General features: G+C 45.1%; 1 non-coding gene across 1 annotated transcript; it reads right to left on the bottom strand.

Moving 5' to 3' along the window:
• Positions 1–21,343: 21,343 nt before the first annotated feature.
• Positions 21,344–21,450, bottom strand: LOC122104448. Its single transcript, XR_006146921.1, has one exon. It is a non-coding gene; the product is annotated as a U6 spliceosomal RNA (small nuclear RNA).
• Positions 21,451–24,937: the final 3,487 nt, after the last annotated feature.

Here is a 24,937-nt window from a genome sequence, read left to right as displayed (position 1 = left end):
CATCCTGGGGCTTTGCAGGAACCCACCGAGAGTTGCTTCATTTGAACAAAGATGTTCCTACCACCAATCAAGCAATTTCAGAGCTTTGTGTCACATACTATTACTACTTAAGAGATTACAAAGTTCTTAGGAACTCTGTGTCAAAGAATGAACATCAGAATAAACAATATGCAACAGCATTCCTGTGTTGTACAAGAGGCTTAGAGTTTGTGTGCCAGGAGCTAGAGACTCTCCATGCCAGGAAACTAAACCTACTCATAAGCCCTCATGATCTCTCACTCCCAAAGCCTCTATCTTTACCACCTTCACTTTGCAGGTTAGGGTTTCAACATAAGAAAAGTTGTGTGTCAGCATGCAGCATGGAGGGGTAAATAAGCTTTTAGGTTGTTGCAACCTAGCTCCCGTTCAAGTTTTTAAAACCTCACATCTTAGCATGTTGCTGTCTATTTGAGCTTTCTCCCATAAAAAGCAAAATACTACCATGTTAAAGTTTCCATGTAGATACACAGTCATTTTGACCTCATTTTCTCAAAATCTATTTTCCAGTGTCTGCCACCTCTCAGGGTTCTGTTAGTTTATCAGTGTGACTCTGCACTTTCTATTGGTTCCTTTGCTATGTTGCTTTCTTCTGTGCCAATGTCATGCCTCAATCAATATGGTTTTCAGGTTTTTGTTTTGTTTTATGAAAAATTAGCATCTGATAAAGCAAGCCCCCTGCTATTATTTGACATTTTGTTTTTTAATTGCCTTGAATATTCTACTCTTTTTCTTCTCTCGCTCTGTAGCATAAAAATTTTGGAGCGTTATGCTAAATAAGCACAAAAAATTGGAAGGCTGAACATATGTGACAGGACTGTGACATTTTAAAATATCAACCAGGTTATAAACACTGACTTGCACAATTGTCCCTGGGCCTCATTAGCCACCAAATACTTCCTACTTATTTGGTACTTAATGATTTTTTTTACACCTGACAGAATAAGAGGCAATGTTATTGCTATCATTTAATTATTTTAATTTTTTGTGTTAAAAGTTTATGGCCTAAAAATGATCAAAGCCTCTAATAGTGTTTGAAAAGCCCAAGACGTTTTTTATTTTTTGAATTATTTTTATTATTTTTAAGTAGTTGTTTAGAAGAGTTGCCATTCATCAAAGCAGTTTATGAACACATTGATCAATGTTACCCCTTTCAACATTTTTACTCACCCCTCCTAACACACTCCTTCTCTGACTTACCTCAAGTTTAGATTATGTATTGCCATTTAATGAAGTGGTTTATATGTACAATGTACAATGCATCTGAATCTGGCTCATCATTTCAACATCTTCACGCCTCTTTGACCCATCCTTCCCTTATATTTCTCAATTATGTGGTATATACAATGAAGTCCAAGACTTTTTGATCTTTGTAAGATTATAAGGATTATTTTCCTATTGTAGCCTTTAAAATATTAATATTTCATTATTGTATTGGGGAGTTGGAAGGTCCTTTAAATCTGTAAATTCAAATCTTCGATTATGAGAGGTGAGAGGTTCTCCCTTCTCACCTTCCTTCCTTCCTTCTTTCTCTTCTTCCTCTCCTTCTCCTCCTCCTCCTCCATCTTCCTTCTTTTTCCCTTTCTCCTTTCCATCATTTTCTCCTTATAATTTTCTGCTGCTCCTATTGTTAATATATTGTGTCTTACACTCATCCTCTATTTCCCCACTTTCTATCCCTTTCTTGTACCTCTTCCCTCAGCTTTGTTTTCTACACCTCTGCTGTTTTTCGTTTCTACTAAAATGTTTTTCATTCTTATGGTACCTGCTCTGAATATTCCTTTGCATAGTAACTTCTCTTTCCTCTATCTCATCCCTTACATATCTGAGGATATTTATTATAGCATTTTATGAGCTTTTCCCTCTCTTCCTTCTCTTTTATTTTGAAAGTGTTTTTTGTTTAATGTGATGATTTTGTTGTTTTTTTGAAGGGGAAATCTTGACTTTTGAACTCAAGGACTTACACAGTAAGACACAGTATTGAGTATTCACAGATGTATCTTCATTAATTCAGATGCTACTGGACTCTCTATAGGCTCCACTTGGGAACAGGTAACAATTCCAACTTCCAGGAATCTGTCCTCTTCTTGGTAGGAAGGCCTGGGCTCAGATAGTAATGATTCAAAGTGGAGTTGGAACCCTGTGATCTAGAAAGAGCTAATCAGTGCTACCGGGCCAGGGATGAGCAGATCAGCAGCATTCAACTGCTGCAAAGCCAGACTGGATCACCCATGTTGGTGGGAGATAAAGAAGGCCCTGGAGCATGGGAGCTGAAAAAGATCAAGGTCGTGGTCCACTAAGAGCAGGCAGGTAGGGTCCCAGAGGGAGGAGTGGACATGCCAGATGACACAGTACCAGAGGAGGGTGGAGGTGGTATGGGGTGCTATGTGGATGGAGAGCATGATGACATGGAGAAAGTGACAGCAATGAAGCACTCTCCTATTGCATGGCTTCGCCCAGGGCCAGCCACAGCCTGACAGCCATCTGGAATGACTAGTGATTCCACTCACATGGACTTGTCTCCTGGCCCTTCCCTTCCTTCTTCTGCCTTCCATCCGCCCATGGGTGTGTACATGATGTCATGTTGCAATTTACAAAACAAGTACATTCCCCCAGCCTCGCCACAGGCAGCTCTGGGATTTCATGGGTGACCTTTTTGCATGCTCTTTGCATCCTATATAGTGCTGAAAGATGGACGGCAAGAGTCTTGGGATAGAAACCCATAAGGGTTATGGATTTCCTTTTCTTTCCCTTCCAACCTCAAGTCATCTCTGCAAGTACTTTATCCATTGTGTGCTCAAGGTACCATCCAGGTGCTAGAAGGAACTGATGAGGAGGAAGGAATTGGGTTAAGGATCCCAACATTATGTATGTTATATGTGAGGGGTTTGGGTTGACAGATGTAGAAAGGCATCTTTTCTATCAAAGTTAATCAAGAGATGAGGCACAGAAACTCTCTGTGCTACATGTTTCCATAGAAAAAGCCATCATGAGGATGGGTGGGAAACAGGAATGTGGACTGTTCTGCAGGATGAGTGGATGGTGATGGAAAAGATTTTAAGGGAGAAGGTATGGAAATAGTGGAGGTTCAGGTGGAGGCTAGGAGGACAAGAGGAAAGGAAGTAAAGACCAGTTGCTTACTTTCTATTTCTCCTGCACCTCTGTTGCTTTCTGTCTTTGCATGGACCTCAGACCCAGACAAGACTCGCACATTTACCTCCAACACTGTGAACAGGATGAACAAAGTTCTCCATTTTCCAGGTGTAGAATGGGAGCACAAAGAGTTTCTGTGTCTAGCCCAAGGTCACACAGAGAATCATGGGGCCACTGGGATCTACAGAAATTCAGATTAATCTGTCCAACCACTACCTTCTGAATGCCTGCCTCCATTTTGCAGATGCCCTGAGACACACAGATGCTGAGTTAAAAATATGTCACAATCCAGCATTTTGAGTGGCAGTGAATGACTTAAGGAGGCAGGACCCTGATTTATTCAGGAGAGCTGATGTCCAGAGTATGTGACAGCAAGAAGGCTTTTCCAGGGGCTGGATCACTTCTTGTGAAACCACAGGTGATTTACTTGAAACAAACATGGAAATTCAGACTGCAGATTCAGCTCAGTTACGGCTGATAATCAATCTTATGAAACATTCCATTATTGTTAATAAGCATGTCTCGAAGCCTAAGACACTTTGTGTATGTGAAATATTGAACACTGTTGGAACTGCTGTCACTATTAAGGTAGAGTGGAGCAGGCAGGCTTCTGGCTGGCTTCTAGGTCCAGTCTACAGCTGCACTTTGATCCTTAATCATCATCACCATTACTAGCACCCCTGAAACATTTCTGTTTTTTTTTTTTTTTCTGAAATTGGTAATGGCCACCAATTGAGATATTCAGCCCAGAGTGAGCTCTGGTCTCACACTGGAAGCAAGCTTATTACTCCTTTGTATCTATCTTTCTTTGTTGCATTGACATCAATGTTTCATGACCCATTTCTCCCTCAAGGCAACTACTCCAGGGACATCAGTAGAGAAGCAAGAGCCTGGATGGGACTTAGCCCTTTGGAGTCTCCAGTACTGTTCTCCCATTCACTGTGATGAGCCATGGGCAAGTTGCTATTCCCTTCTGCTAAAACAAACAAAAAAAACCCCAAAAAACAGCCGGGCGCTGGTGGCTCACGCCTGTAATCCTAGCTACTCAGAAGGCTGAGATCTGAGGATCAGAAGGCTGAGATCCGAGGATCACGGTTCAAAACCAGCCTGGGCAGGAAAGTCCATGAGACTGTTATCTCCAATAAACCACTAGAAAACCAGAAGTAGTGCTGTGACTCAAGCAGTAGAGTGCTCACTTTGAGCTGAAGAGCTTAGGGACAGTGCCCAAGCCCAGAGTTCAAACCCCTCAAGCGACCAAAAAACAAACAAAAAAACCCCCCAAAACAAAAAAAAAAAAAACGAGTCAGTCATACAGCATAAAATGTTTTCCTTCTAACTTATACATATGTATCTACTTTAAGGTTGGATGTCCAGAGTGCTAAGTTTTTAAATTTCTAACAAATCTACTTTTATGGATTCCATGCAAATAAGAGGTTACTGTAGCCTTAACAGCCCATGAAACTGTTTACAGCGTTTGATTAAGTGCAGAGGTAAGAGCTTAGAGGGCCTGGGCAGTGTCTGTTACTTTGTTTCTGTATCACTGGTGATGCTTGACTAAGATATATATTAGATTGTTGGTAATTTTTAACTAAGTAATCTTTTTGTTATGTTGGGGATTAAATCCAAAGCCTCACACATGCTAAGTGAGCACTAGCCACTGAGCTGCGCCACCATGGTGGCTGGTGATTGTTGGTAGGTAATAGAAGGGTTGTTTGTGCATAGGGAAAGATTTGAAGTCCCATGAGGCCCAGTGGGTGGCTGTACTCATTCTGCCTACATGTGTGGCTGGTTTTGTCCAAAAGCTTACATAAACTAGATACCAGAACATCAAGGAATAGGGTTTGCGCTGTGTTTTCCTCTAAAATGATCTTCATAATTGGTTTTTATTAAGTATTTCACTCTAAAAATCAGCACTGAACAAGTGAATAAATATGTTAATGGAGAGAGGTGACAGCAATTTTTCAATGATTAGGGCCTCAGCATCCTTGTGTTGAAGTTCTTTAAGTGGTATGGCATATCCCAACTTAACAGTCCATAATTCAATTAAAATTTATAAATTCAATTAACATGATCACTACTTGATAAGAGGAAATCAGACACAGTTCTATATTATACCAAACAGATATTAAATCCAAACAAATGGTAATTTTAAAAATAGAAGAACAAATGACAACTGGAAGTCATCAGATGACAATGTCCATTCATGTAACCAGAAATTAATGTCAATGGTACCAACAAAGGCCAATGTGCTAGGCATAGTGGGGGATAAGGTAGAATCTACGTCTCTAACACACAGATAAAGCTATAGGAAGACTTGCCTGCCAAATATGGTGGCATATGCCTGTAATCCCAGCACCTATGAGGGTGAGGCAGGAAGGAAGTTTGAGAGTTCAAGGCCAGATTGAGTTACATAGTGAAACACTGTCTTAAAAAAACAAACAAACAACCAAAAAACAAAAAAATAAACATTGTCAAAGAGGCCATCAAGGTAAGGTTACAGAAAAGACCATGAGTAACCAGAGGGGGAGTAGTCTCTGTATTCAAAGGGCTCAGCCGGAATCTGCTGGAGTAAGGATTACCATCGCATACTTGTCACTTATGGCCAGACTGCATCCGCTTCTTGATCTATGGAAAGGATTTATGGTGTCTTTTAACCAATAAGTCATTCAACAAAGTATTTCTTACACACTACTAAGTGCCAAGCTCTGTTCCTCTTACAATGAGGAACACATGGGGTTCTGACCCTGAATTACTCAAAGATGACTGGGAGTCAGTCAGTGGAGTCTTGGGTGATAGATCTAGCTGTGTGGTAGTGGCTAGGACACTCTTTGTTGGTCTTTCTTCACTGGGGATGGAAGCCTGCCTGCTGTGCTCACTGTGGCCTCTGCATTGTCTCAAGGTGGCTGCCAGGAAATTGCTATCAAACAGGTCTGGCTCAAAAGACAGAACTTACATACTTTTTAGGAAATGGCATAGAGAAGCAGATGGTTAGTAAGTTTTATTGATGTTGTTCTTTTGCTTTTTTTTTAAACCCAAGTAAAGAGTCATAGCACAGCTGACCAACCAAGGGACCCCCAAAGGATGAGTAGATTTTGGAAGATCAGAAGCTTTCTGGTCGCTTTCACTACCTAAACCATTGTTGGTTAATTAGAAGCTTGGAAAGAAGGTCATGGTCCCTGGGAAATACAGCTTCCTTCTTAATAATGGCAGACTCTATTTAGAGTCCTTCAGCTCTGGGTCCCAATGGGAGTAATAAACTCCTGGGAGGGCAGGGCCTCTAGGTGGACAACATAGCTGAGCCCAGCATAATAGAGGAAGTCCAAGGAATTGGCCTTCTGTTGGGTTTTCTTTGGCAGGAGAAGGCCCAGCTCTTCATGTAGCTAATGCCAAGCAGGCCAGGCCCCATGAGCTCATGGTACTCCCTGGATCCTGGTGCTGGAGACAGAAGTGGGGAGAGTGAGGGGTTGGGGAAACTCTAATGGCTTCAGGTTTGCATCAGGCAGGGCATTGGGCCAAAGGAGACAGGAAATATTCTGAGCTTTCAGACATTGTGTCATATGATTGTTTATTTGGGAGGAGAAAACCACCCAGGAAACGCTGGTACTCATCATCACCTCCAGAGAGAAAGCAGCAAGTGCACGTGCCTTCGTCCTACCACCTCTACACCTCAGTACCATAAGTAGGTGATCTCACTGTGTATAGAACCCAGTCACTTACATGTCTTCCAGTGCTGCAGGACGGATCCAGCTCTCCTGCCACTCTTGAGCAATTGTAGACTGCTTGGAACATTGGTTTCAAGCATCATCCTGAGAAAACAGATGAAGAAGAGCTGTGAAGAACAGACCAGAGCAATCGCATCCAGACTATGAATGATTTGTGTCTTCCTAACAGCTACTCAGCTGAGGTCACCCGAGTTCCTCTCTTTCCATTCTGTATGCAAGTTTTGGGTAGCGAGGATTGCAGGTGCAAGCCACTGTTCCCAGGCGAGAATTTATTTTTTTTTAAACCAGATCTACTACCTATTATTAGAAGTTTACAGTGTAGCTATTTTTGTATATTTCTGTATATTTTGTACAATATTAAAAACACCAAAATAATGGCAATGATGGTAAAGTGGTAAATATTTGCAACACATGTGACAAAGGGCTCATATCTTCACCATGTGAGGAAGTCATAAAATAAGAAGGGAGAGGAACAACGAATTCAAAACTGGGCAAAGATCACAAGCAGTTACAAAAAAAAAGAGAGAAATATCAACGACCAAGGAGCTTATGAAAAATGTCAGCCTCATTAATAATTTTTAAACATGGACTAAAACAAGAAGTTCAGAAATAATGTATCCAATGCTTGGTTGTCACTTCATTCCCTTCCATAGTTCTAGGTCATTGGCTAGGCCGTCTTTTATGAGTGGCAGTGGCTATTTCCTCTGATGTTTTTTGAGATCCCAGGTCCATAATGTCTGTAGGTCTTTCTCATTAATGCTACCCATTGGCATGTTGATACAATGCTTTTTAAGGATTGTCTTGTACTATGCTGGACCAAAAAATGTTCATTTCTCCTCACTCCATCCCTGTTCTTTGCTCATAGGAGTTTGTACAGACTAAAGTCTGTGAGAAGTCATTGGTTTCCTGGGCTTTACTAACAATAACCACAGGTTTTTGGTCAGTCGTGAGGCTTGAACTTTCGGTCTGTGCGCTGTCTCTGGGCTCTTCAGCTCAAGGCTAGTACTCTACCACTTGAGCCACAGCACCACTTTCTGTTTTCTGGTGGTCTATTGGAGATAAGAATCTCATGGACTCTCCTGCCCAGACTGGCTTTGAACCATGATCCTCAGATCTCAGCCTCCTGAGTAGCTAGAATGACAGGTGTGAGCCGCTGGTGCCTGGCTGAACAGAAGTTTTAAAGGAAGGTTATCAACAGTGCTGCTGCCTTTGGGCAGTTCCATCAGTTCTGCGATTCTCTCCTGGTTTCTGGTGTTGCTCGTCATCCCTAGTGTCTCATCACTTCTATCTCTGCCTTCTCCTGTAGTTTTCCAAATTTCCATTGCTTTCCCTTCCTCCCTCCCTCCCTTCCTTGGTACTGAGGTTTGAATTCAAGGCCTCACATTTGCTAGGCAGTCCTATTAACTGAGCTACACCCCGGTCCTTTGTGTTCTTCTTGTTTTTCAGGTATAGTCTTGAAGTTTTGTCCTGATGGGCCCAGATAGTAATCCTCCTACCTATGGCCTCCCATGTAGTAGGAATTCCAGGTGAGAGCTACCATGCCCATGATGCAGTCTCATGAAGTTTTGCCTGAGTTAGTCTCAAATTACAATCCTCTCAGTCTCCAACTCCCAAGTAAGCTAGGGTTTACAGGTGTGAGAATTTAGGATTTAGGGCTCACCCTAATCCAAAATGAGTTTATCCTGACACCTGTGAAGACAAATTATTTGTAAATAAGGTAACACTTACAAATTCCAGGAATATATGAATTGGGGAGGGATAATTACTAATATAGAACACAAGGATGGATCAACACTAAGCAAAATTATAGTACAGAATATAGTAATCATGATTATGAAAAAAGACTTGGTTGGAATATGTGCTGGTTTACATTTACAAAATGAAATTACAAACGTTCAATTTAATGTGACTGGAAACAGGATGATTGCTCACAGTTTCCTAAATATGCTGGAAAAAACTTGCATTTGAGGTCCTCTTCAACAATCACAGCAACCACTTTTGAGAGTCCTTGGCAGCCAGGACTCAGGGTTGGATGATATAGTATCAAATGGTATTTGGGTATTGTAGGCAAGAAGGGATCTAATATTTCAATACTTGTAGATTCAATGCCCTGGCATTAACAACAATGACTTTTTTCCTGTTTCTCAAGGAGGACATATGAAATTAACAAAGATGATAGATTTGACATTAGTGAGAGAGAAAGAAAATGAAAAAAATAATTTCTGGACTTGAGCAAAAAGAGATTATGTCTGGGTACTCTGAAGAATCTTTATCATCAACGGATGGTGTTGACATAAATAAATATGGAAATACCTCTGCCTCTGATTCTAAATCTTCATCACTAAATTCTATACTTCACATTAAAATGTGCTATACTTGTGGTATGTTTTAAAATCATATTGCTTATATAGACAGGCACTCTGCAATGAGTATTAGTCTGGCTCCCAGAACTTCTGAATAAAAGTCAGTATCTTTTTCTGCAGCTTCTGAGCAAGGTGAGAGCTTTTCATTGCAGGTATATCATATCTTCCTAATTGTATAGCTCTGACTTGCCACATGGGTGCTTCTCCTGCCACAGGCTTATTGGGGAGGGTGGGACAACAAGATGGTAAATTGAGGAACAGAGTTAATTGTATGATTGTTTCTAAAATTTGGAAGCAATTTACAAGTTGTATCTGCTCCTCATAGATTTAGATTTAATCCTTTGTGAGAACTGTTCTTAGAAAGGAGTGTGGTGTAGGGTACATGTGTGCACAAGTAGTTCACCAATACCCTACTAAGTAGTAAGACAAATACATAGTCTCACCTGCAATTCAGAATGGTGCGTTGAAGGGCTGAGCTTACCTGCAGACCTTACCTGCCCGCCTAGCTTAGTGTTCAGTTCTAGGGATGCTGATGGTCATCATTGAACAACCTCTTTGAGACCAATTAGCTACTTCAGGATGTTATTTTAGGTGGTTGGATGGACTGAAGCTGTGGGAAATGTATGACGGCAGGGGAAGAGATTCTTGGGAAAGTCCTTCCTTGACATTAGGTGTTGGTTCTCCTGTGAAAAGTTATATCAAAGGGTAGACAAACAACATGAGTCAAGACTAATTCCTGAAAGCCAGGAAAGAAGCAGAGGTGCATCATCAAGAGACCCACTATGAAAGACCCAAACCCTAATCAGTCTTCCTTAGACTACGAAGGACATCAAATCTCATGCATGGCTTCACATTGTCCAGTCTTACATTCTAATTACCTGAGCTATTCCAGCCCTTTATTACATGTCTGGTTTTTATAGGTCTTGGTATGGCAGAAGAGCAAGAATGTACAGTGGTCTGCCCATACCAGCTTCTTCATGGGGCTTCAGAGGATGCAGCATCTTCTCTAGACAGTCTGTAACCAGTATCTGGGGTGAGGGTTTGAGGGGAGTGATGGATCATGGGAGTAGCCTGAGTTATAATGATGGGAAAATGGAATGTCTGGATCCACAGGCTTTTCTAGGGGAAATTATCCCCTGGGAGACAGAAAACTTATACTTGAATCACACATGTCCATTGAAAACTTAACAGTTAATACTGATTATAACCAGGGGATGTTCACATGTGGTCTTCATTTTTTAAAATATTTTCTTTGGCCCTTTCAAAGAAAAATTCTTCTGATACTAAAGTGCTAAGTAAAATTTTGTTCAAGACCCTGGTGGATATTACAATGGGGAGAAGGATGGATTGTGGCCTGAACAAGTGGGGGAATTACAGCCAAGGAGCCAAATGAGGGGGGAGTTGGTTAAGAGGATGGAAAATTACTAAGAGACGCTCAGGGGTAGGTGGCTTCTTGCTAAACTGACCTAACCAGATTCTTGCTAAAGAGAGACCAGAGTAATCAGGTATGGAGGGTGAGGATGAGGAATTTGATAAGATATTGAGGTGATAGATATCAAGGGTAGGAGGGATTCTCACTAAATAGACTTGGATTTTTGATAATGTTTGTTTACTAAAGGAAAATCTTCATGAAGTAGGACAGCTGAGTGCAATATAAAATCTCAAGTTAGATCTCAACCAGAATTTATTTATTTATTTTTTCCCCCATTAGTGAGGCAATAGGTGAAATCTGCTTAGGTTAGATAATTGTGTTTTTGTATGATGGTTCTGTTCTGATTTTGATTAGTTACAGATGTCTTTGCTCTTTGAAACAGTAAAGGAACATCACATCTGTGGCTTACTCTCAAAGATATAGCAAGAAATAGTATGTACGTATAAGGAGGAGTGGGATAAAGAAAATGTGGGAAATGTTAGCATTTGAAAAATGTGAGTGAAGGTATATGGGAATTCTTTATATCACTCTTGTAAATCTGAAATTGTTTCAAAATGAAAATTTAAAAATAAACAAGAAGCCAGATGCCAGTGGTTCCCACTTGTAATCCTAGCTACTCTGGAGGTTGAGACCTGAGAATCATGATTTGAAGCCAGCTCAGGAAAGTCTATGAGACTTTTTTCTCCAATTAACCACCAAAAAGCCATAAATGAAGCTGTGGCTCAAGTGGTAGAGTGCCAGCCTTGAATGAAAAAAGCTAAAGGATAGCACCTGGGCCCTGGGTTCAAGCCCCATTAGTGCCCTTCCACTCAAGAAATAAGCAAGAGGAGAAAAAAGAGCAGAGGGAGGGGGGAGGAAGGGAGAAAGATGGGGGTGAGGAGGGTTGGTTGCAACCTCAAAAGACAGAGTTAAAGTCCATCTTTTCTAGAAAATACCTCTCAATATAGTTTGTGCCTCACTCAGTAAGTAATGTGGACATTAGTTTCCTTGGTTTTTTTTGCTGTTTTCTAAAAGCTGCCTCTAGGGGCATCATTGCAGGGTAAGATGCTCTTGGACTTCCTTCCCAACTTACTAATTCAGGACCAAATGCTGCCTTTGCCAGCCCCCAGCTGCTGGACCTTGGCCATCGCCACTGCTTGTGATATCTCACTGCTTGTACACTCTCTTTTATACATGGTTGTAACAAAGCAATGCATTTATAATAAAGTAAATTCGACTAGTTTTTGCTTATTCAACTTTTAAAGTAGACCTATTAGGCGTTGAGCATGAGTTTGGCATTCAATTTAACAAGATGCATAAAGAGCCTAAGGTGGTGTGGGGAAATATATAATTGAGCAAAACCCATAAACAGGGTGTACAACTGCTTTCTTGAAAATACTCTCTAATGTCCAACATCACATATTATTTTCCTCTTGAATGCTCTTACCTTTATGGAAGGGTTTTCCCTCCCACAATTGTAAGGTTCAGTGACCTACCACTACAAGGCATCCAGTCTGAGCCAGAGAAGGGAGGGAAAACTTTTCAATTCAGAGTCATAGCTAACTTTTTGCCCATGTCCACTTTTCTCAAACAAGACACTTTCCCTGGGTTGTAGCTGCCCTCCCACCCAGAACTACATTCTTGGCATTCCAAGGCAGATCCTTCAGGTACTCCCTAAATGTACCCCAGTGTCTGGCATGGACACAGCCAGATTTACAGCTCTGAAGCTCCGCCATTCAGTTGGCTCAGCAATATTCCACATTGCTGAAGCCTTTAGTGAAAAAGCCAAGCATACAACCAAACTACCATGTTGGAGTGTAATGGCTTTCAGGGCTACTTAAAGCAAGGAATATAATTTTGTCACAGTGGAAACTCTAACAATTTGGAAAACTGACTTCTTGACTCTGAAAATATCTTAGTTTCCACAACAGACCAAACTTGAATGAGTGACATCTACTTAGCCAGAAGAGCCAGTTCCTCTCTGGCACATTATCTCCATGTAGCTGTACACAAACCCTGTGTGTCCAGGCCCTTCTTGCATGTGCCTTCCTGCCTCTTCGAAGCCCCTCTTCCCTAGTCTTTTCTACTCCTAACATGGAGCATTGCAATGCACATTTACTGTGCCATTGAATGAAAGAATTTAAAACACCCTCCAAAAGCCAGGTGCTGGTGGCTCATGCCTGTAATACTAGCTACTTAGAAGGCTGAGATGTGAGGATTACAGTTTGAAGCCAGCCCAGGCAAAAAGGTATTTGAGACTCTTATCTGAAATTAACCAACAAAAAACAAAGTGGAGGTGTGGCTTTAACCTTGAGAGAAAAAAGCGAAGCAGAGTGTGAGGCCATGTAATCATCACCTTACTGACGTGACTGTAACCCCTCTGTACAGCATCTTTATAAGAAAATAACTTAAAAAAAAAAAAAGAGTGTGAGGCCTTGAGTTCAAGCCTCAATACTGACACAAAACGCCTAAAGTACCAAGCAAAAGGCACACAGATGTATTTGTGTGAATTCGGTAAAGGATGTCATAGAGTATTTCAGCATTAAAGGACGTTACTACACAGTTGCGGCACTGATGCCCTTTTTTTGGTCAGCGTAAGGCTGGGCGATGAGGCATCCATTCACTATCTCACCTCTCCTCAACCAGCCCTGAAGGAGTTTGGAAGCAAGCAAGGGAGGAAGGAGGGAGGGATGAGTTAAAGCCAGGTCAAGGGCTCCCTAGTCTAAGGGTGGCCAAATGTCAGCCCCAGCGAGGACTAGCCTGTGACTTTTCACACGACCCTCCTAGGTCCTAGGTCCAGATGCCCTCCTCTCCTCTGCAATGGGCCTTCCCACATGTCCGTCACTACTTGGCACTATTTGGCAGACTCCCAGACCCTACATTATGCTCGGGGGCGTGGCAAAGTGATGGGGCGGAGCCACACTCTCTCTAGACCCACTCCTTAGCGGCGAAGTTTAGGGATGAGACCTGACAGTCCCAGGCGTGGTCCAGGCCGAGTTGCTGGCACGAGGGTTGCAAAGTAATGGGGCCCCCCAGCGCCCAGGGTGCAGGACCCCGCACCTAAGAGGTCTCTAGGGTGGGCTTTCTAGGAGGGGTATGGGCACCCTGGGATGCTGCAAGCAAGCGTAAGATTTTTAGTAGGCTGGGCGCGTTGTTGCGCTCGCAGGAATTCGGAAGGCATCTGGGAAACTTCTCGTCCCCAATTCCTTGCTCCCCACCCAGTTTCTCCCCACTTTTGGATGGGAAGCTGTACTTAGTAGTTTGCCTTCTCCCCGACCCCCACCCCCCACCCCCAATCCAACTCTTAAAAAATACCCGTGCACGGGACAAAGTAAGCCAAGCTCTGCTGCTTGGGCCCACCGGGCCGCGTAGGCTCCTAAAATATACCCTGCCGTTCGGAGCTTGCACTCCGAAGTGCGTGCGGGTCTGGCCGGCCGCAGAGGGCGTCTGGAGACCGGAGAAATCGCGGCCGCCGGGCCCCTCGCCTCGGCCGGGGCTGTCCCTTTAAATCCTGGAGGAGGCAAAGAGAAAAAAAGGAAAGAAAAAAGACGCGGAGCCCCGAGCGGCTGGTGGCTCTGCCCGCCCCCCCCCCCGCCCCCGCGCCGGGACCTGACTCCCGCCCGCGGCCTCCGCGGGTTCCCCGCAGCGCCACCCACCCGCCGCCGTTACGGTCAAAATAGAAATGAGCGGAGCCGGGCGGAGGCTGGGACGCAGCAAGTGCACGTGTGGCTGGGCGGGGAGGGGGCGCAGCGGAGCGGGCGGGCGCGAGCCACCGAGCGGCGACCGCACACATCCGGGCCCTTTAGCCCCGTGCGCCCCCCGAGCCAGCGGCGCGGGTGCCGGGCGCGGGGCGCGGGGCTGACAGCCGCGGCGCGGGAGGCGGGGCGCGAGGAGGGCGGAGGCGCAGCCCCGCGAGGGAGGAGCTGCCCGCGCGCCCGGCGCCGCCGCTCGGCTCCACACCCGCTGCCGGCGCAGCCCCGCCACGAGACTCTGACAGCCGCGCTGCCGGCGCTGCTCCGGAGCGCCCGGACCGACGGACGGCCGCAGCCGGGGAGGACGCGAGCAGCGCGGCCAGGCGTCAAGTGCGGGAGGCGCGCGCGGCCGGAGACGCGCAGAGGTGAGCAGCCCCGCGCTCCAGGCTTGGGGGCCGGCGGTCAGGGGGTCGCTTCCGCACCTCGGCTGCTGAGCCGACCGGGAGGTCGCGGGGCGCCGAAAGGGTGTCTTCGTATCAGCAGCGCCCCAAAGCGATCGCGAGGGACCGTTGCTAGGGAGGCGGGCGGTCCGCGCGCTCCGGGGCGCGGGTAGGGGCAGGAGGGCGCTCCGCTTGCTGGGCAGAAGGCGGGGGGCTGCGGTGGCTATTCAGGGGCTCCGTGCGGCAGCCATGCCACTGGAGGAGGCGGGAGAGGAGAGAAGGAGGAAGGGAGGGAGGGAGGAAGAGCCAGCCCAGGGCTAGCCAGCGAGCGGGCGCCGCGCCTCCTGGCTGGCACCGCGGCCCGGAGCGAAGGGGCGCGCCGGACTGGAAGGGAACTTCTGCGGGCGCGTGCGGTCCGGGGCTCGGCGGCGCATCCCGGCCGGGGCGGGGCGGGCCTCTTGAAGCCACAGGTGGTGACTGTCAAAAGTTTTGCCGCACTTTTGTCGGCTAGCCGCGGGAGCATCTTGGAGATGTGTGTGTGCGTGTGTGTGTGTGTGTGTGTGTGTGTGTACGCGCGCGCGTGTGTGTGAGAGAGATGTTTTCTGGGACTTGTGCACCCTCACCTCGTACATGATCACATCGTCTTTACCTTGAAGATTGGTTTAAAAAAAAAAAAAAGGAACTCGAACGGCTGAGATTCCGCGCCTCACAATGAAACCCGAGGGCTGCGTGGCGGTCCCGGGGCGAGATGGCGCTCAAATGGGATCTCAGATCATCGCTGTGGCCAAAGTGGGAAGTTGGGAGAAATGGGCGCACGCACACAATGCCTCCTTCCTTTGGAAAGTTAAGCGGAACCTGGTCCGATACCTGCCGCCCGCATCGGGCTGCCGGGGGTCTCTTCCTGGAGACGTGCATGGGAACGGCACGAACCGCGCGCGTCTTTGCTCATCCCTTGCTGGCTTGAAAGCGAATTGTCTCTGGGCCGCGGTGGCTGCTTTGTTATTCTGGCTGCTCTTGGTTTCTTACGGGGAAATGCCAGGCCCTGTTACCTTTGAAATCTGCGCAGCTGTGGTGGCTGGTACCCAAGTGGTAGTGGTGATCGCTCAGGATGGAGGAAGCTGGGGGCAGAGTCGTGCACTGTCTCTCCATGGAGCCCTGTGGTACCATCGCAAAGCCAGAGCTGGGGCTGCTGAGATAGAAAAAGGGTGGGGGTGAGAAGACCTCATAAAAGAGGGAGAAATGTTATCTCCAGCTTTGGTAGAGAGGTTCTGAGGTCTGTTCGCTTGGCCCCATTCCTCACTCACGGGGTTGAGGAATCCAGGGCAGCGAGGTAGAATCACCCTGGTAGGTCTGTCCTGGGCTGAAAGAAATCATTATTCCCAGAGCTGGTCTGATACCCTGTGTTGCAAGTAGGTACAAAACTGCGTGAGAGTTGGGAACACACTCAGTCCTTCAGTCTCTTTGGTCCTGCTCCCACACTCTGTTCTCTGGTCTCCACAAGTACAGGAGCATAAAGGATGCTTTTTGCTTTAAGGAAGGACACAGAATTTGAGGTGAGGGTGGAAGAAACTCTAGATATTAAGTGCGCTCATTTTACAGATGAGCAAAGCCAGGCCCAAGGAAGTGACCTGGTACAGTGTTCAGAGTCCAGTGAGACTAGAAATGACATCATTCTCCCAGGCCAGGGTGGATAGAGTTCTATGGGCAAGGCCTTATCAGAAATGCCAGTCCAGACCCCACACCTATTATGGGCTCATTATCTGGTACTTTCTAAATCCACACTTGCTAGCAAACATGACATAGTTCCTGTCTCTTGCTCTTGGCTTAGCAAAATCAGGAATGTCACTGCAGAGGCCAGTCTGACACTACCCTAACTTTTTCTGCTCTCTTTTCACCCCCAAATTCCTCAGACACTCTTGGTAAGATAATGTGGCTTGATTAGCCAGGATGAGTTTGCTGCTTGTCTCACTGAAGCACCCACTTCCCATAGGATGCCAGAACTGTTTTCCTGGTAATTAGGTTTTACAGATATTTTTGAAAGGAAGCCCAATTTTGGATCAATTACACTTGGACACAAATGCTGTGCTGTTGTGGATACCAAATGAGAGAGATGAGCAATTATCTGGGGGTGCTGGAATAAATGTTGTTATGAGTATTTGACACAGCTATTAAGCACCAATGAGTGGGTTTTCAGTAAATGTTTTTTTAAAACTCTATTTTATTGAGCAAACAAAGTGTCTTAATTAAAAAGAGATGCAAGTTGGCCACTTAGATTTTGGCCACTTTTTTCTTATCAGTGTGTATTCCAGGGGAGAGGGGGATAGAATAAGGTAATTTTTAAACCAAAACATTATACTCCCCAGCATAAATAAATACTCTAGGGTATGGTTTAACCTTTGGCTGAGATGTTATGTTCAGCCTGGCAGAACCTTCTTAAGTTAAAATGAGACTGGGTGTGGTGTGGGTCAGTTTGTATTAGTCAGAAATGACTTGTAAGAGGGAACATTTTGTAAATTTCATTGCTTTCATGGGCATTCAGTATGAAGAATTCAAGGCTAATGTAGAGCTAGCAAGTATAGTTCTTTTGCTTGGAGGGTCCTGTTGAAGAAACGGAGAGTTGGTATCCCAGTGATAATCATGTTGTGCTGTGATAATGTCTTTCATTTTCCTGACAACCTATTCTCACTAGCATCCCATAGACTAGATAGTTCAGTTACTTGTTTCTCTTACAGATGGAGAAACTGAGGCAGAATAATGGGAGGTGTGGTCCTCCTATGACTTCTTCCAGGACATTAGCAACATGCAACTTGTGCCTGTTGGGTGGATCAGGGTGTAAAAGAGATCCCAGAATGTTTCTGGAGCTCCATCCTTCCCAGCACTGAGTTACAGAGGAGTGTGGGACATAGTGGGTTGCAGTTAATACTTTCAGTTCATTGGCAGTGTGTCATAAAGACATCTTGCTTCTTGACCCCATCCAGGAGGGGCAGTTGTCCTCCCTCTTAGTAACAGGCTGTGGGAACTTGGGTGCAGAAAGACCAGCTGGCTGTGGTTGGGGCGGGGGTGTGGGATCTATGCCTGTATAGGGCTGAAGGAGTGTGGGCTATTTATAACCTCTCCTTCCCTCCTGGGAAGAAGAGACTCAAGGGTCTGGAACCATCTGCAGCATTGACTGCTCCCTAGGATGACTGCATCCCCTGGGAATAAAAACAAACAAGAAAAAGAACCACATTAGGGTGGATACCAACCTGTGTGGGCGAATCCTGCAGGATGTCTTGGAATATCCCTGCTCTAGGGATTTAGGCTCCAACGTACCTTTGCTTAGGCACTGCTCTCATTGCACAGGGAGGTGCACCACACCCCAGAAACATCCTAGGGAAGCACTCATGAGCCTACTAAAGGACACAAGGTTGGCTTTCGGAATAATAACAGCAATGATTTTTATACAGGAGATCCTGCAAGTGATAAATTGGCTGTGCTTCCCTGGGACTCCTCGCTGGGCCATTTCTGTGCAGAATGGAGGAGGAAATGAAGGAGGTTTGAGGTGTACACTCCTTCCCCAGCTCTACCCCAGACCAGTTCCTGATGGCCCCTTGCCCACCCACTCTTGAAACAAATACTGAAAGCTTCCTTTGTCTTGAAATAAATACTTTTCTCATGCTACTGGTTACAAACCTCATTGCTGAGGCTATACTCATTTTCTACTGGTTGGTGGAATGGACAATGGGGGTGTGGCTGGCTGGAGGAGGTGGTACCATTGAGCTCATCTTTCGGCTTTACCCCTTGGTGACTTGATTTTTCCATAAGAACCATTTCAGGGGCTCAAGGCAGGTTTCACTAAGAGGAGAGTACTAAGGGAGGAGTTTTTGGCTGAAGAGGAGAGAATTGGGGTTGGGCACCTCAGGCAAGGGTGGTCTGGGCGGGTGAATAGCAGTGTTCCATGGCACTATGAAGGGGGTATCAGGAGGGCAAGGGCGTGGTAGCAGAGGGAGGAGAGAAGCATGAGAGTGTCCCAACGTATTGTGAGGCACAGTCCTGGGACCAAGCTGATTGGCTACTACATACCACTAGGAATGCCAGCATGGATGCAGCCACTGGGGATGAGGTCCTTTTGTGCTGCTTTCATTGCCCAGGACAAGCTGCATAGCCACCCAACAGAGTAGGGTTCCTTCAGGAAGGGAGGTCAGATCACTCCCTTACACAACCCTCCATGCCCTCTGATCTTCCCACTCCCCACATCCCACCCTTCCATTCCCTCTTGTTTCTCAAACACCCAGAGTGTCTAATGGTTTTTGCTTGGCCATTCTCTTTGTCAGGAGTGCCCTTCCCTCCAACCTTCTTCATCTATATTTGTCTTTACCTTTAGGTCTCAACTAGAACATCATTCTGCACTGTATATATATATATATATATATATATATATATATATATATATATATTTACAGCATCCAATGCTGGAGTTGGAGGAAACCCTGTGGAATTTGCCAGTTGCAGCATCTCCTGCATTAAAAAAAAAATCATTGTCACTATTCAGAAAAGCCAACTATGTGTCCTTTATAGGTTTGTAAGTCCTGCCCTGGGGTGTTTCTGGGGGTGTAGTACACAAGCATAGGTGCATATCCTTGCTACGGGAAGTCCTTGGATCCTAAATCCCTGGAATAGGAACATGTTAAGATATCCTGTGGAATCATTCTATACAGGTTGGCACTTATTCCATTGTGCCTGGGTGGTAGGTTCTCTTATTTAATGTCTGTCTTTCCCACCAGGGTGTAAGCTTCAAGAGGGCAGGGACCATGTTCATGTCGTTCTTTGTCATGTCCTCATTTCCAGAGTAATGCCTGACACATGGTAGTGCCAAAGCAAACAGTTAGTGAATGGCTATGCTGATTAGTGCTGTTGGATGTGTGAAGATGAATCAGCCAGGGGCCTGCACTCTGGATCTCTTTGGCCTAGAGACAGAAATAAAGTTTATTCATGTACATTCTGATGTGAGGCAGGAAGGGAAGGTGGCATGCAAGAAGCACAGCCCAGGAAGACCATTGTCAAGTCTGGCTTAGGTAGACGGGGTTCTTTCATGTACTCTGTTATGAGTTATGGAGCTCTGGCAGCCAACACACTCCCAGGACTCAAGTTCCTCTTGCCACCCCCTGTTTATTTACTTCTTTGGTGGGCAAGAGTTCTAAGCATAATGGCATCCTTGGAGAGTCAGGAATGTTGTGTTTTTCCACCAGCACCATTCATTGGCAGCCTCTTTAGAACAGCTGTGGGCAGCTGGCTGCCAGCATGGACACAGGGTAAGTTTCTCTTCAGGGCCAAGTTGGGGGACACTCATCCCCACAGGTGTGGGAAATTTCATTCTTGTTCCATACTCTGCTGATGTCCAAATCCCACTGAAATGGTGCCTGTAAAAACAGATTCATAAGGAAATTAAAAAACTATTACCATTAAAAAATTATTACTGATTTTTTTTGGCCAGTCCTGGGGCTTGAACTCAGGGCCTGGACACTGTCCCTGAGCTTCATTTGCTCAAGGCTAGCACTCTACCACTTGAGCCACAGCGATACTTCTGGCTTTTTCTGTTTGTGTGGTACTGAGGAATTGAACCCAGGGCTTCATGCATACTAGGGGAAGCATTCTACCAGTAAGCTACATTCCCAGCCCCTTACTGATTTTTTTTGCATTTCTTTTTTTATTAGAATTTTTTTAAATTGTGAAAATACTGTACAGAGGGGTTACAATTACATGGGCAAGGTAATAAGTACATTTCTTATCAAGCATTATTGCCTCCTCCTTTGTTTCTCCTTCCCATCCCTTCCCATCTCCCCAACCCCCCCCCCCCCACTGCCATGCTCCCCCACACTTCCCCTGCCCCGGCCAAAGTTATAAAGTTCATTTTTCAATACAATGACTTGTACATCTCATTGTTGCAATGGATCCACCTATATCCCTATTTAAACGATTTGTTTTTTCCCTTCCCCTCCACAAATTATACCAACATCAAATATAGTGGAAACAGGAGTTATACCGTGGGGGAGGGACATACAAAGCAACAAAGAAATCATCTTATAAATATGTTAGAAATTATAACAAGAAAGAAAAAAAACATTTGAATACTTATCTTGGGGTTCATTTCACCTAACTTCAACTTATCTGACTGTTTCTGCTTGTCTCAGACATATACTAGTAATTGCAAATAAGGGAAACCATGGGATTTATGTTTCTTTGGGCCTGGCTTACTTCACTTATCATAACTTTTTCCAAGTCTTTCCATTTCCTAACAAATGGCACAGTGTCATTCTTTCTGATAGAGGCATAGAATTCCATTGTATATATCTATCACCTTTTCTTAATCCATTCATCTACTGAGAGGCATCTGGGTTGGTTCCATATCTTAGCTATGGTAAATAATGCTGCAATAAACATAGTTGTGCTGGTAGCTTTAATATGGTCTTGTTGTGATCATTTGGGTAAATGCCCAGAAGTGAGATTTCTGGGTCATAGGGGAGCTCTATGTGGAGTCTTTTGAGGAAAATATACGGAACTCTTCATGAATGTGCGTGTCATCCTTGCTCAGGGGACATGCTAATCTTCTCTGTATAGTTCTAATTTTAGTATATGTGCTGCCAAAGTGAACACCTGATTTTTTTTGAGACAGGTTCTTCTTATGAGTTCTGGCTAGCCTTGAACTCACTAACCTAGACTGAACTCCAACTCATGATCCTTCTTCTGCCTCAGCTTCCCACATGCTGGGATTACAGGGTCATACCACCACTATGAGTTCTGCTGCTTATTTTCTGATTAAAAATGCAGTGAGTCATAACAAAAACTTTGAAAATGTGAAAAAGCATAAAAATGTAAAACTTCTACAATGCTGACTTTGATCTATTTCCTTCTAGTATTTTTATGTACCCATAACACACACACACACACACACACACACACACACACACACACACACACAGAGGAGCACACACATCCAACTACAGTTGATCTCCAGGCTTTTAAAATCTGTGTCATCTTCCACTAAAAAGAAGGTTACTAAACTGGATGCTGGTGGCTTGTCCCTGTAATCCTAGCTACTAAGGAGGCTAAGATCTGAGGATTACAGTTTGAAGCCTGCCCAGGCAGGAAAGTCTGTAAGGCTCTTATCTCCAGTTAACCACAAAAAGAACTACAAGTGAAGCTGTAGTTTAAGTGGTAGAGTACAAGCCTTGGGTGAAAAAGCTAAGTGACAGTGCCCAGGCCCTGAATTCAAGCCCTAGTCCCACCCCCACTCCTCACCCCCTCAAAAAAAGGGTTCTTTTTCCTTGACACATTCTCATTGTGAATCAATCACTGATATTAGAAGAGGTATTTGAGTCTCCACATCCACTAAGAACTTTTCAGATGACTCTACCTTATGGGCTTCAGGGAAAATCCATCTCTTCCCTCAGCTCCCCAGCACATTGTAGAACCCAGTGAGAGGTATGGCAGAGGTAGAGTTTTACAGAGTGGAGACTGGCAAGGAGAGGCACAGCCTGCCCCAGGAAGTAGCAAGAGATTCTTGAAATGGATTTGGACCTAAAATCTAGTCCTAGTAGAAGGTGGAGCCTTTGGATATCACAGCCCCTCCCTCCATTCCCAGGTCAGGAAACAGGCTGGGCAGTTAAAGCATGAGGAGGCACATAACTTTGCCAATCAGACCTGAAACCCATGGCTTGGTTTCTTTCCTACAGCACATTACTTGACCCTTCTTAGTTCTGGCTTCCTTGCTTGATAGGGCAGTTGTGAAAATTAGGGAGCTGAGCTTATAGAATAGCATGAGAAAGAACTAGGGACCCCATGGATGGAAGGTATTGCTACTCATATTTAGCAGATTTCTGTTCCTAACCTGCAGGGAAGGGGAGAAAAGACTCTGGAGATTGGTACTGCAAATATATTCAAGACATTGTTGTCTTCCTCCTCATTTTTCCTAAGTGGCTGCCTATTGTAGGGGCTAAAACACAGATGTGTGGTGACCATTGGTGGCTCACATGTAGAGTTAACATTAATATTACTTGAGGGAGCATCCGGAGAGAGGAATGCACTTTCTAAAGCAGGAACTTAATCTAGTTGTTACTGCCAAAGGATACCTTACTTCCTTATGCACCTGATCACCTATGGGTCTTTTCAATAGAGAATATCTGGCCAGAATATCTAGACAGGAGTGTGCTAGGTTAGCTCTGCTGATGGGCACTGAATGGTGAAGCTGTAGCTGACCTGGAGTAGCTCAGCTGAGTAGGAACTTGATTGAGCCATCTATATAACATACATGATGTAGTAGGCATTTTTATAAAGCAAAAAATGGGTAAAATCATTTAATAATATATTTTATTTAACCTCGTATATCCAAAATACTCATACTCAGCCATTGAAACCCTATTGGTATCTCAAGTGCTCAGCAGCTCCCCAAGCTGGTGGCTGCAATATTGGAGCCTAGGGCATACTCAGGCCCACAGAAATGGGGCACAGGTCAAGAGGCACAGTCTAGGGGAGACTGGAACTACTTGGGAGAACTCTGCATTTCAAGGGAAAGCAACAGAACCTGGGGAGGAAACACATCAAAAGCAAGAAAATTAGGAAGAAGCTGTGAGTCCCAACAGTTTTTTTTTTTCCTGGTCTGGTGGTGGGTATCCCACTTTCATGGACCTCAGTATCCCCATATGTAGTGCGAGGTTGGGTTATCTCTAAGATACCCCTCCTGGCCTGATATTCTCCTGACAATAGGACATAGAGAATGAGGTGTGGAGAGCTAATTTGGTCACTTCTCAACATTAAGAGGGTGTAGTGGGCAAGAGGAGATTTGGGTAGTGTAGAGGATTGTGGATCCATCAGTGGCTAGCTGTCTGGATAACTTGTACAGTAAGACTGTCCACGAATGGACAGTTTCCAGTCACTAGATGAAGCTGCCTTCTACAAAGTCTGTTTTGGACATGAGACAGGATTGACGTTATTTTAAAACAGGGCCATGTTTTCATTGTGTTGAAATTCTGAAGCTTCCTCTTGTTCCTGGTCATCCTAGAGGGCTGTCATTAGCAGCCATGAAAGACGGGAGGGGCCTAACAGGAAATATTAGCACAAAAAGGGAACTTTTTCAGCTGTGTCATAAATGGGCACCCAGCCGGGTCAGAGAGGATGTGGGAAGAGGGAGGGACACAGAGGCAGGTGTGTCTGGAGGGAAGGGTGGAACCCTTTCAGGCAGACCCTTTCAGCTCCTTAAATCAGAGGCACTGGCTTTCTTGCACTGCAGAGAAGCTGGGATTTGTCTGCCCACCACAGCCTTTGGGGTGGGGGAGTGAGAGTTCTTCCTCTTCTCTCTCTCCCTCTCTCTTTCCTTTCTTTTCTTCCTCTTCTTCCTCTTCCTCCTCTTCCTCCTCTTCTTCCTCCCCTTCCTCCTCCTCCTCCTCTTCTTCTTCCTCCTCCTCCTCTTCTTCTTCCTCCTCTTCCTCTTCCTCCTCCCTTTTTAGGGCTTGCACTCAGGGCCTGGGCATTGTCCCTTAGCTTTTTTTTTTTTTTTTGCTCAAGGCTGATGTTCTACCACTTGAGGTGCACTTTTGCTTTCTGCTTTTTAGTGGGTTTCATTGAAGATAGGAGTCTGAAGGACTTTCCTGCTTGGGTTGGCTTGGAACTATAATACTCATAGCTCAGCCCCCCTCAGTAGGATTACAGGCATGAGCTACTAATACACTGCTTAGGAACATTGCTCTTCCACCTTTTAAGGAGTGTCTTTTCTTTTTAAGACACTACCATCCATTAATTAGCTTGTGTCTATTTGAGGGATCCCTACCTTCCTATTAGGAAAAGAGCCTGGACTCTCTAGTTGCTGGTCCAATTCTATGCTCTCAGTGAGGAAACTGTGTCCCAAATGATTCACACTACTCTTGAAGGTCACTCCCCACCCCTCCAAACCAGGCAACCCAGAACTCAGCACTAGAACACATGCCTGCCTTCCACCTCCCCATAGGTCCTGTCCTGGAGTTTTGTGTGTGTGTGTGTGTGTGTCGGTTGTGGGGCTTGACTTCAGGGCCTGGGCACTGTCCCTGAGCTCTTTTGCTCAGCTAGTGTTCTACCACCTTGAGCCATAGCATTACTTCTGGTTTTCTGG

The sequence above is a fragment of the Dipodomys spectabilis genome, unplaced genomic scaffold, assembly GCF_019054845.1.
Source record: "Dipodomys spectabilis isolate Male_0828 unplaced genomic scaffold, ASM1905484v1 ptg000024l, whole genome shotgun sequence".
Classification (NCBI taxonomy): domain Eukaryota; kingdom Metazoa; phylum Chordata; class Mammalia; order Rodentia; family Heteromyidae; genus Dipodomys; species Dipodomys spectabilis.
The sequence above is the reverse complement of the archived record's forward strand: the minus strand, read 5'-3'. Positions and strand labels throughout refer to the sequence as shown.